Source organism: Notamacropus eugenii, chromosome 1 (assembly GCF_028372415.1).
Source record: "Notamacropus eugenii isolate mMacEug1 chromosome 1, mMacEug1.pri_v2, whole genome shotgun sequence".
NCBI lineage: Eukaryota > Metazoa > Chordata > Mammalia > Diprotodontia > Macropodidae > Notamacropus > Notamacropus eugenii.
In genome coordinates, this window is record NC_092872.1 from 612,787,421 (window position 1) to 612,801,104 (window position 13,684).

At 35.0% G+C, this 13,684-nt stretch overlaps 1 protein-coding gene and 1 pseudogene across 1 annotated transcript in view; one reads left to right on the forward strand and one right to left on the reverse strand.

Annotated features, from left to right (window-relative positions):
- Positions 1 to 13,684, reverse strand: part of XPO7 (exportin 7) — a 90,128-nt gene that overhangs the window by 64,877 nt on the left and 11,567 nt on the right. The gene's annotated exons all lie outside the window — the stretch shown is intronic.
- LOC140520750 (small ribosomal subunit protein eS1-like) lies at positions 3,073 to 3,704 on the forward strand (annotated as a pseudogene).

Here is a 13,684-nt window from a genome sequence, read left to right on the forward strand (position 1 = left end):
CTGGGAAGAGCTATCTAAAAGGGCTCAGTCCACAATATCATAGATTTTTTTAATTATTCAGTCATCTTAAACCTAATTTTAAGAAACTTTAACTATTACTTTTGGACATCAAATGATATTAGCAGAATTCCTGGTACACAGTAGGTACTATTTTAATAAATGTTTACTGATTAATATTCAGTTAATAAATTAAACTATTTCATAATCTACTATAGGCAGGTTTGTATTATTTTGTAAGTCTGACAAATATCAAATTGGGGAAATATGTGGCCTGTTATAAGTAACACACTAATAAATACTAGTAGTTTTGTAAACTGTGGATCTCACTTCCATTTGCCTTTCTTTGCATTCCCAGGGCCAGGAGTACCTGGAACACAGGAAGTACTTAAATACTTGCTGTTTTTTGATGGTGATGATGATATATTTCTTCCACTTCTAGGTAGAGTGCATAAATAGGTGAAGGAACCGAGATTTCTCTAGAATGGATAATTTTCAGTAATGCTCCTCATTTCACCAACCTGAGTTCCAAATAGTCTAGATTTAGTAGATATAGCTCAGGGAATTACCTGACATGTAATGACATTATGTGACTTACCCAGGATTACAGAGCAAGTAATTATCACAGGCAGGATCTGATTCCAAGATTCCAAGCCCTGAATGGTCTACTCACAATGCCATGTTGCTGTTGGTTCTAGGTGCATTTTTTTAAAAATTAAAAAACATTTTTTAATGACAAAGATCTGCTCACTTGTAAATTGCCAGCAACTATCATTTTTGTTTCAAGATGACAGTTTGGATGACAAATCACATATGTATAGTTTTATATCCTTTAATAGTAAATGAAGTGTCATTAAAATCAAATATTGTAGAAAAACAGTTAAGACATTTTACGCCATTCCCTCAATAATCAGATCTGAGTTCTGTCTATAGTAGAAGGGTAGTGGTTTGTGTTCCATATAAATAGTAAAAATTTTCCACAAAATAGAATCTAATCTCATAGCAATAAACTTTGTCAAAACATTGAGAAAATGTTATATATCATTATCACATGGAAGTATAACTGTCAGTAATTCAAATAGCATAGATCTGTCAAAAGGAAAGGCACTACACACAAAAACTTGTATGGATTAAATTACTAAGTGCTCCTTAAAAAAATAAAGAACCTAAATAGCTGGAGGAATGTTCAGAGCAGATGCCAATACAATAAAATGCCAATAACTTAGTGTTCTATCAGTCAAATTACCAAGAACTTGATAAAATAATAACAAAATTAATTTGGAAAAACCTAGAATAGCAAGGGAAATGATGAAAATGACAAAAGGGGAATGGTACTTCTAGACCTCCAACTATATTATAAAGCAGCAGTCACCCAACCATACAGTATTAGTTAAAAAACAGATAGAGATCAGTGGAACAGATTAGACAAGAGATTCAGAAAAAATAGAATAATTCAGTGCCTCACAATGTAGAAAACAAAGCTACCTAAGGAAAAATTCTCAATTTGATAAAAAATTGCTAGGAAAACTGAAAAGTAGGCTGGCAGAAATTAAACTTAGATAAACATCTTACACCACATTCCATAATATATTCCAAATGGATACCTGACCTTAATGTAAAGATCATATTAAAAAAAATCAGAAGAACAACAGATCATATATCTCTTACAGCTATAGGAAAGAGATATATTCTTAACTAAAAAAAGAGAGAGGCATTTACAAATAAAATAAGTGACTAGTTGAAACTGAAAAGCTTCTGCCCAAAACACTAATGCATCTAGGATAAAAATGGAAGTGGTGGAAAGAGGGGAAAAATCTTTGCATCAAATTTCCCTGATAAGGGTCTGGTACTTAATATACACAAACAATTAATAAACATATTTAAGACTAACAGACATTCTCCAATAGGAAAGTGGTTAAAGGAAAAGAATGACGAGTTGTCAAAATAAAAATTGCAAACCATTCACAACCGCACTGAAAAATGCTGTAAATCATTGCAATTTGGATTTATCCTGGGTTTATACCCCAAAGAAGCCAGAAAAAAAGTCCCCATGTACTTCAAAATATCTACAGCAGCATTTTTTCTAACAGCTAAGAATTAGAAACAAAGTAGATGCCCATCAACTGTGGAATGGCTAAATAAACTGGTTTATCAAAGGAATGGTGCTATAAAAAATGATATGTGATGAATACATAGAAGCATGGTCAGATCTAAATTGACTGATGCAGAGTAAAGTAAGCAGATGTAAGAAAACAATATACATAGAAATTATAACAATGTAAATTAAAAGGAGACACTAAAAAAATCAAAACTAAATGTAACAAAATTATAAAGATCAAGCAGGACTTAAATGAAGAGATATGAGAAGGTACACTGAATCTTAAGCCTATGTGGAGGTAGGAGGTCCACAGGTTTTACACATTGAATATGTTTGTGAACTTTTTCAATGTATTTTTTAACTTGTGCAGAGTTTTTTTCTCTTAAAAAATACTATTTGTCATATGGGATGGCTCTAAGAGAGGAGGGGAGGAGACTCATGGAATAGTATGGTGATATAAGAAACAGAAAATATAAAAAAACATTAAAAAATCTTTTAAAAGGAAGGGCACTAGGAACTCTGAGGGTTGTTTTATACGTATGATTTAATTAAGTATACCTAAGTGCTAAAATTCATTCAGAAAAGAGTTTATTGGAACAAAATTCTGTTGTTAACAGAATCTGAATCTACAACTATGCACATGCTTTAAATCAAAATCACATGATTTTCAAGTTGGGAGGAAACTTAGAATCTGTGTCTCCCTCACTTTAAGATGATATGGAGGGCTTTTGGTTTTCAGAGCGAGATCAGTGGGCAAGAATAAGCGCCTCACCAAACGCGGCAACAAAAGGAGCCAAGAAGAAAGCGGCTGATTCATTTTCGAAGAAAGACTGGTATGATGTAAAAGCATCAGCTATGTTCACCATTTGCAATATTGGCAAGACACTGGTTACAAGGACTCAAGGAACAAAAATTGCCTCTGAAGGTTTCAAGGGTTGAGTTTTTGAAGAGAGCCTTGCTGATCTGCAGAATGATGAAGTTGCTTTTCTTAAGTTCAAGTTAATTACTGAAGATGTTTAGGATAAAAACTGTTTGACTAATTTCCATGGAATGGACCTTACCCAGGACAAGATAAGCTCCATGGTCAAAAAGCAGAAGACCATGACTGAAGCCCATGTACATGTCAAAACTACAGATGTGTACTTGTTCTGCCTCTTTTGTGTTGGTTTTACCAAAAAGTGCAACAACCAGATCTATAAGACCTCTTGTGCCTAGCACCAACAGGTCCATCAAATTCTTAAGAAAATGATGGAAATCATGGAAATCATGACCCAAGAGGTGCAGACAAATGACTTGAAAGAAGTAGTCAATAAACTAATTCCAGACAGCATTGGAAAAGACACAGAAAAGACTTGCCAGTCCATTTACTCTCTCCATGATGTATTTGTCCAAAAAGTCAAGATGCTCAAGAAGCCCAAATGTGAATTGGGAAAGCTAATGGAACTGCATGATGAGGGTGGTGGCTCTGGAAAACCTTCAGGAGATGAAACAGGCACTAAAGTAGAAAGGGCTGATGGCTGTGAACTATCTGTTCAAGAGTCTGTCTAAAATAAGAACTTTTAAAGATTGAAAAATAGTTATCATTGTGAAAAAAAATTATACAGAGGTCCCCCCCAAAATGCTTTATTTTTAGCATGGCATGCGCACACATGCGCACGCACACATACACAGTCCTCAGGTATTTTTGTTAAAATGTGTCCAGTCATAACTTCTAATCTTTTTCCTATTAGTTGATTGCTAATTTATGAAATAGGATTTAAGATGTTTCTAATGATTGAAAGAAAAATTTAAAAAGAATTCTTATGCTGTAAAGACAGAAACACAAAAATTCAGTTTCTTATAAATATGATATGCTAAGCTAGACGATGACCAATACAGTAAAGGAAAATCACTAAAAAACAAAAAATCTTCAAAAAAGGGGGCAAATTTGTGCAACATATCATTAGATTAACTATTCTCATCTAGTTCTCTAGAAATTTTACATTTCTGAGCCCTATTTCTAAAGCTAGATATAATCTTTATTCAAATAGATATTATTTTAACATGAAAATGGTCATATCATTAAAAAAATAAGTAGCCCAAATATCTAGTTATTGGTTAAACAAAGTGACATTTGATAAACCATAATTGGTTTTAAAAATGCTATTTTATCCACACAAACAATATGTCACTGAAAATATTCAAAGAAAGCTGACAAAGATTATCACTGATACCAAGATAAAAAATATAAAATACCAGTATACTCGTTTTAGGCAAATATTAATTCAGTGGAAAAATGGATTGCATTATGTGACCTCTACAGGTTCCCCCCAACTCTAATATTTTATAATTCTATAGAATGTTTTGTAAATAAGCACTAGACTTAGAAATAAGAATTGGCTGGGTTCTGCCATTAGTAACTAGCTCTAACATCTTGGGCAAATCATTTAACTTCTCAGGGTCTCAGTTTTCTCATTAGTAAAATGAGAGGACTGGACCAGATAATCTCTTTAAATGTCCTTTCAATTCTTATTTCTGTGATTCTGTGAAATATCCAAGGCAAGAACAATTTTTTTTGGTGCTGTAAAGATTCAAAAGAATAAGCCTCTAAGGCCCCTACTCTTCACTTTGATTCGAGAGCTATTTATTCAGAGTTATGATGTACCAGTAACTGTGCTAAGAGCTGGGGATAAAAGAGCAAAACCAAGTACTGGCCTTTACTTCTCCTGAGGGTAGGAGACAGTAGGTAGTATAGAACAGCACATACATATAATGCAAAATATGTTTAAGTAAATACAAATGCGGGTATGTATGCTAGCACCTGATAGGCACAAGACAGATCTCCTATAGATGGCATCTGAACAAAGCTTTAAAGTAAGGGTTCTTAACTTAGGATACATGAACTTACCAAATTTTTTTATAACTTTATTTCAATATAATTGGTTTCCTTTGTAATCCTATGTATTTTATTTTGTACATTTAAAAAATTATTCTGAGAAAACTAGACTTGCTAAAGAAATCCACAACACAAGAAAGGGTAAGAATCCCTGGCAAAAGGAAGCTAATATATGGAGGGGTAAAAGAGTGAATTCCAGAGGAGATCATTATGCAGAGGCACAGAAATAGGTTACAGAATGTGAAGCATGAGGAACAACTAAGTCAGTTTAGCTAGTAAATAAAATACAATGGATAGAACACTACTTGAGTTCTACCCTGCCTCAGATATTCAGTACCCTACACGATCTGGGGCAAGTAAGTGAACCTTGTGGTGCCTCACTTTCCTCATTTATAAAATGGATATAGTAACAGCACATATCTCAAAAGACTATTGAGAGGATCAAGTGAGATAACACATGTAAAATGCTTTATAAACTTAAAAGTGATCCTTCTCCCAAACCCCCTTTATTTAATAACTTTGCAGCCAAACACAGGCTTTTATCCTAGACCTAGAGCTTCTTGAGCAGATTCGGCAGACCTGTGCTTTAGAGATTCTAATTTAGCTACCATGCAGATTAAGGGTTGGCCAAATCTGGTCCAACACCTGCTTTTCTGAAGTCAATAAGAATGGATTTTACATTTTAAAATAAACTTTTATTTTATTTTAAAACATTCTTAGTTCTATGACCATAGTTTGCAGACCCCTGGTATAAAGGATTGGTGGAAGAGAGTAGAAATTTGAAGCAAGGGGACCTATTAGGAGACAAAAGGTGCTGAAAAGGTATGAAAGAGTGGTAGTTATATAAATAGAGATAAGGGGTCCAATTCAGGGCAGAATCAACAAGACTTGGCAACTGAACGTATATATGGTTTGAAGGAGAATGAAGGGTTAAAGTTGAATGAGGCTGCTAAATCAGGATGATGGTACCACCAACAGAAAGAGGGAAGTTAGGATGAGGACAAGGTTTTAGGGAAAGAAATGAACTTCTATTTTGTACATGTACAGTGTGAGATGCCTATGGCAGGTTTGTATGGAAATATCCAATAGGCAATCGGGTGACACAGAATTGGAGCTTAACAGACTTATGAATATCTAGATTTGAGAGTTCTCTGCACAGAGATAAATAGATTCATGGGAACTGATGAGGTCACTGAGGTAAGAATGTACAGAAAGAAAAGAGGACCCAGGACAGAGCCTTGGTACACAAATAAAGATCTATCGAAGGAGACTAAGGAGAGAACAAACAGGAGAACCAAGAAAAAACATTATGAAAACTTAGCAGAGTATCCAGCAGGAGAGAACCCCAAATGCTGCACTATTTTAGAAGAGTGAACCAGAAACTTGTAAGTTTCATAACCAAGTATTTATAGCAAAATCAAAGGAGTGAAGCATTCTGCCTGATAGTGATTCCTTAATACTATATTCCACCTCTCAAGGCAAAATGCCTGCCACACTCAGAGAGAGAAATATGGAAGTCACTCACATATTGTAGCAGATCATGTTTGTGTATGTGTATGTGTTTGTGTATCATGTTCTGATTTGTTATACGATTTCTTTCATTTATCTTAGTCTGACTACATAGCATGACTATAGTGAAAATATACTCAATAGGAAAGTATATGTAGAATCTATACAGAATTGTATGCAGTCGTGGGGAGGGAGGGGGGGAGTGGGGGATATGTGGGGGGGATAAAAATCACAATTGTATGGCAGTGATTGTTAAACATTACAAAATAAAAAAAAAATACTATATTCCACCTCTATTAAATTCCATTCATCAACCCAAGATTTGTTGTTGTGTTTGTCCTTCATATTTGAAGAGGACCAGGATATCAGTGAAATGATGATATGACTTTTGACTTTGATTTGAGAGAGGGTTGTGCAAGGTCACCAGCCTCACTTTCTCCTCCAACCCAAGGTTTAGGACACCCCCTTGTACCCTTCAAGGCTGGTTTTCAGATTCTCTGGGATTCTAAAGCAGGTAGAAGGGAGTAATTATTTATATGGCACCTATTATGTGTCAAGCACTGTGCTAAGTGCTTTTATAAGTATTTGATTCTCACCACTCTTCAAGGTAGATGCTATGATTATCCCCATTTTACAGTTGAGGAAACTGAGAACAACAGTGGTTAAGTGACTTGCCCAGGGTCATATAGCTAATAAATATCTGAGGTCACATTTGAACTCAGGTCTTGCAGATTCCAGGCCCAGCACTCCATTTCACTGTGGCACATAGGTGCTTGCCCCTCTGGCGTAATCCTTCCTCTAATAGTTTCATAATAGTTTCTTTTGCATGACAACCTAAACTATAACTGCCCTTAGTACTAAGTTCTTTCATGAAAACAAAAGCAATGAAAAAGGGCTTTGGGAAATTACCTACTGAACATTTCTGAAACATTCATTAAAAGTTTACTAAATATTGATTCTAACTAACTAGTACTGTAATAGGTGCGAGAAGGTAAAAAGTGGTTCCTGTTCTCAGATAGTTCATAATCAGAGCTGTTCTTTTTGACAATATATGTAGGAGAACTAAACTGGGATAATATTGCAGAATTAATTGACTTTAAACTATGAAGCAAAACTTCGCAGAATTTTACAACTGTTGTTCAGAGATATTTGTGGTCCTAAGTCTTCAAAATTACATAGTTCATTCAAAAATCCCTAAATACACACTCCTTCCTTTTGTGAAGAACAATACATGGGTAAGAAGCCAGGTCATTTGGCTTGAATTTCAATTCCAGTAGCTGAATGAAATATTTCCTCTTGATGCTGACCATAAACTTTGAGAGCATTTTAGCAAAGGATTAAACAGAGAAAGACCTGAGGGGGTTCCACTCTGGCAGTTACTATCAGAAACATTATTAAAGTAAAGAGGTTCAAAGTTGTGGTATATTAATGTAATGGAATACTATTGTTTCATAAGAAATGCGGAGTAGGTGGATTTCAGAAAAACCTGGAAAGACTTGCATGAACTGATGCTGAATGAAGTAAGTAGAATTAGGAGAACATTGTACACAGTTAACAGCAACACCATGTGATGAGAGACTTTATAAGACTTAGCTCTTCTGAGCAACGCCATGATCTAGGACAATTTCAAAAGATTCATGATGGAAAATGCTATCCACATCCAGAGAAAGTACTATGGAGGGAATGCAGATTGAAGTACACTATTTTCTCTTTTTTTTCTTTCTTGTGGTTTTTCCTTCTTTTATTCTGATTCTTCTTTCACAACATGACTAGTCATATGTTTAATATGATTGTACACGTATAGCCTATATCAGATTGCATGACGTCGTGGGGAAGGAAAAATTAAGAACTCAAAGTCTTATCAGGTGGATGTTGAAAACCAAAAATAATTTTTTTTTTTAAATCAAGGGGGTTCATAACCTTTTTTTGGGTCAAGGACCCAACTCTGGTGAAGCCTATGGCTTCCTCAAAATGCTTTTAAATACAAAAAATAAAAAGACTATAAACCAATTACACTAAAATATAAAGTTATACACACATACATATACACGTATGTATATAAAAAATAAATTTCATGGACCTCCATTTAGGAACCCCTGCTAGGATGACACATACGAGTAAACAGTATTTCATGCAGCTTTTGGAAGCCACTGGACATCTGGTAATAAATCTACAACTTGCAAACACTGTATGTACTATATCTAATAAAATAGCAAAATATCATGTAGATTAAAGGATGCATCGAGGATCATTGAGATACTGATCAGTGAGACACATTAGGCAGTATTTGGGACTAGAAATCACACTGTATCACTACATTTTGCATACTACCTGAAACTTGTAGAGTCTCAATCTGGCAAAGTATTATGCATTTCTAATTTTGAAGTAAATATGTTACATAAAGCCAATTTCAAAATTATTTATGACTGTAAACCACTGTCACACAGAATCATATTATTCATAAATATGTGATGACCAAAGATAATGACAAACCAAACAACTGGGACATACAAAAATGCTTATTAAAATTCAAAGTACTACAAAACATGGAGTTCTTATCTTACCGTTAGCAATTTTTTTTAAATTTGTGATTTAATTTGTGATCAGCCTAGAGAATTCTCAGAAAGGAAACTCCTTTAATGCAAATCAGCAACTTGCTGTCTGAAAGTTGCCTAGGGGACTGACTGCCCTATGGTCATAAACCTACGTATAAATAAATGAGAAGCAGTTTGAAGCAGCAGATGTAGAGCTAGCTTTAAAGCCAGGGAAGACATGGATGCAAGTCTTGCCCTAGGCTGTGTAAGCCTGGACAAATCACTTAACTTCTAAGATTCTGGAATTTCTCTTCCCTTTTGGGGAAGGTGACCAACTTGCATTGATAGCAAGTTTCCTCTCCAAGGAGTTTCCTGGGGCCTCTAATATAGAGGAAGAAAATTTTGTATTAATTTCGAGAATTACTCTTTTATAAAACTTTCAACCAATCATTTAATATTTAGTAAGTACCTATGTTGCCAGGTATTGTACTAAATCCTGGGAATATAAAAAAGAGCAGAAACAGTCCCCAGACTGACTTCTGGGAGCCAATATGATGAATTAAGCAGTAAATCTCTGTAGCTCTCCCATATTCACCTCCAAACAACCATAAAATAACGCTCCCAAAACAAATCCTGGAACAGAGGAGCCAGCAGAAAGATAGGGTGAGGCAGTCTGTTTTTAGCCTGAAAGACATAGAGGACCAGTAAGATAGCTCCATCTCACTAGGGTAAATGGGGTGCACATTCCAGGATAAGAAATATCCCAGAAAGATAGCAGCAAGCCCCACCCCAGCAAATCAGCAGGAGATTCCAAGTCCTAGTGTGGTGGAGCAGGCAAACACCAATCCCAGGACTCCCCATGAATCAATCATTCAAAAAAATGGAAAAATGGAAAAAAAAGTAATATAACTTATGGGAAAAACAAGTGACCTGAAAAACAGATCCAAGAGAAACAATATCGGAATCATTTGACAACAAGGACCTGGACCGCATCTTTCCAGAAATTACCAAGGAAAACTGCCCTGATGTCCAAAATAGGCATTGAAATTGATCACCTCAGCAAAGAGATCCCAAAATGAAAATCTCCAAGGAATATTATAGTCAAATTTCAGAACTATCAGGTCAAGCTAAAAATACAAGTGGCCAGAAAGATAGTCCCTGCCCTCAAGGAGCCTGCAATCTAATGAGGTAGACAATACACAAATACATACAAAGCAAGCTATACATAAGATAAATAGGAAATAAATGAGAGTAGAAAGCACTGGAATTAAGAAGGGGTTGGAAAAGGTTTCAAGTAGAAGGGAGGAATTCACTTGGGATTTAAAAGAAACTAGGAAGGTCAGTAGTCAGAGTAGAGAAAGACAGCCAGCAAAAATACTAAGCTGAAAGATGCAGTATCTTATCTGTGTCAGGATGCCAGTGTAACCAGCTTCAAGTATCCATCTGGGAGAAAGGTGTAAGAAATCTTGAAAGTTAGGAGGGGGTTAGGTTATAAAGAGTTTTGACCAAACAGCATTTTATATTTGTTCCTGGAGGTAATAGGAAGTATAATTTCCCTTATCCATCCACACCCCCCAAAACAACTGCCAGGTCTTAAGTCCATTTATTACTCAGTGGACAAATCACTTCACCCTTTTAGGAACAAGTTTCCTTATTTTCAAAATAAGGGGTTTGGCAACTCTGAGGTACTACTTCACAGTTATCCAACTGGCTATAATAATGACAGAAAAGGAAAATGACTAATGCTGGAGAGGATGTGGGAAAATGAATACACTAATGTACTGCTGGTATTCTGAACCAATCCAACCATTCTGGAGAACAATTTGAAACTATGCCCAAGTGCTATAAAACTGTGTTTTACATATTAAAACCTCTGACCCAGCTATACCACTACTACATACCTAAGAGATTAAAAAAAAAATGGAAAAGGGCCTTTTCGTACAAAAATATTTATAGCAGCTTTTTGTGGCAGCAAAGAATGAGAAATTGAGGGGATACCCATCAACTGGGGAATAGCTAAACATGTATATGATTGTGATGTAATACTATTATGCTATAAGAAAGGAGGAGCAGGATGATTTCAGAAAAACCTGCAAAAATTTACACAAACTGATACAAAGTGAAATGAGAACCAGAAGAACAGTGTACACAGTAACAGCAATTTTGTACAATGATTAACTGTAAATGACTTAGCTATTCTTAGCAATACATATATCCAAGATAATTCTCAAGATTCATAATGAAAAATGCTACCCACCTCCAGAGAAAGAACTAATGGAATCTGAATGCACATCAAAGCATACTGCTGTTTAAATTTTATTTTTCTTGGGATTTTTGCTGTTTTCTTTCACATGATCGACATGGAAATATGTTTTTCATGACTGCACACGCAAAACTTCTATCAAACTGCTTGTCTTCTGAATGAGAGGGGTGGGGATGGATGGTAGGAGAGAATGTGGAACTCAGAATTGTAAAAAAAACCCAAAAAACCTGTTAAAAATTGTTTTTACATGTAACTGGAAAAAAAAGAAAATATTAAAATTAAAGAAAAAAAGGGGAGGGGGTTGGACTAGAGGTTCTTTGCAATTCCAGAATTCTCCGTATATATTTGTACTTAAGAAATAGCATCTAGCAATGGATAAAGAACTGACCTCAGAACAGGAAGATATGAATTCAAGTTCTGCCTCTGATATTGTTGGGTGGTGGGACAATGGATACACATTGTCACTTACCTTCTCAGTGCTCTAAGCAAATAAGGCAGAATAGTTGTGGCTCTGCCTAGTAACAGTTTCCTAATCAAATTCTCTATATTGACGAAATTATATCTTCAAATTAAAAAATACTTAGAAACAAAGGCATGAGGAGTGACAAAATAACTTGTTACATTATGAAGGCTTTTAAACTTAATTTGAAAACGGGATCTTTTAGCTGTTTTGATTCAGAATATCGTTCCTGCAGGGCAAATAAAATATTACATAAGGTAGAGCTGCTCTAAAATTCACTGGACAGTTCTTGGAAAATTTTCTTTCAATAGTTACAAGTGAAAGACCCAACATGTTACTATTAAAAGACCATTAGCCTAGATTTGAGAATCAACTCTGCCATTCACTATGTAAACTTAAGACAATCTGTGAGTTTCTTCATCTGTCAAATGGGAATGTTATTTGCCTTAACTATTACACAAGGTTGTTGAGAGATCAACTTTGCAAACCTCCTTCAAAAAAGGTATAGACCAGGTAGGATAGCATGTATCCATGCAGAAATCCTTTAACCTATGGCTAAGCATGGTGAAGAACACGTGGAGAAAGATCAAAGGATACATATCATGCCGGAAACATACTAGAAACTGTTAGAACAAAGGAAGGAAATGGACAAAGAGTGTCTGCCATAAATCACAAAGCTGTCACAGAGGCAGGATAAAATTCTGATCAGGGACTTCAAATACAGACATTTGCTAGAAGTTTCTCTGACAATACAATAACAGTTAGCATTTATATGCCATGTTAAGGTTTGCAAAATACTTTATATATGTTAACTCACAACAATCCTATAGTGAAGGTGCTATTATTACCCCAATTTTTACAAATAAGAAAACTAAGGCATAGTTTCAAGAGGTCGAGCAGTTTGCTCAGAGTCACATAGCTATAACGTCTGAGACAGGATTCCAATTCGAGTCTTCTGACCCCAAGTCTTGTCATCGTATGACAAATTCTTCATTGTGCACTGCTAGTAATTTTATCCCTCAGAAGACAGAGGAAGAGATGAAGGGAATGGTTATTCTGAACCCCACTTTGACCAATAAGAAAAGATCAATCAGTAAAGTGAAAATGACAGAAACCTCTGTGACAGATAAAAACGGAATTACTGGTATCATTATCTGATGTGTCCCCAAGATGTTAGGAGAGTAGATTCTGAAGAGATTGCATAAAAAGATAGAATTCTGTGGCCTGAGACTCAGAGGATCAAGAAATATGGAACTAATTTTAAGAATTAAATTCTGAATATGCATTCTGTGAGTTATTCAGGAAAAATGGGTAGTTATATAATTTTTAAAAATATAGCTCCATTTCAATAAGGTCAGATGTTAAATTAATGTAGGTACTTGTATGCTGAAGTTATTTTAAAAGTCTAAATAGTTGTAAATTTAAGTTTACATTTTAGTTTAACAACATAAGTTACTTACCAAAAAAAAAAAAAAAAAAGGAACTGTGCTAAAGTTTAAATTAAGAGTATATAACAGTACCATTACAAAGCACTGACAATCCTGTAAGAACAGGTTTAGGAAAGCTGAAATCCAGAACAAGTGGAATCTTGCTAAAAATATTAACAGTAAAGAGGTCTCAAACAACCACCACCACCATTCAGAATTATGTATGGTGTGGGGAGGTAGGAGAGGAATAATAAAAATGAAAAACCTGCATTCTTAGAGGAGGAATAAGAAACAATGATATTAGAGGATCAAAAAAAAAAGTAGAGTTCCTAAATTTTAATTTTGTACCTGTTTTCTCTAACGAATAGAAAAGTCTTCAAACTGAGAACTTAAATGAAAATAATTAAGTAGCTGAAACTTCTAAATAAATGTTAAGAAACCTGCCTTTGATAAATTCAAGTCACCTGGTCTGGACAAAGTATACGTTCAGGATACTGAAATAATTTGTAAACGCAATGACT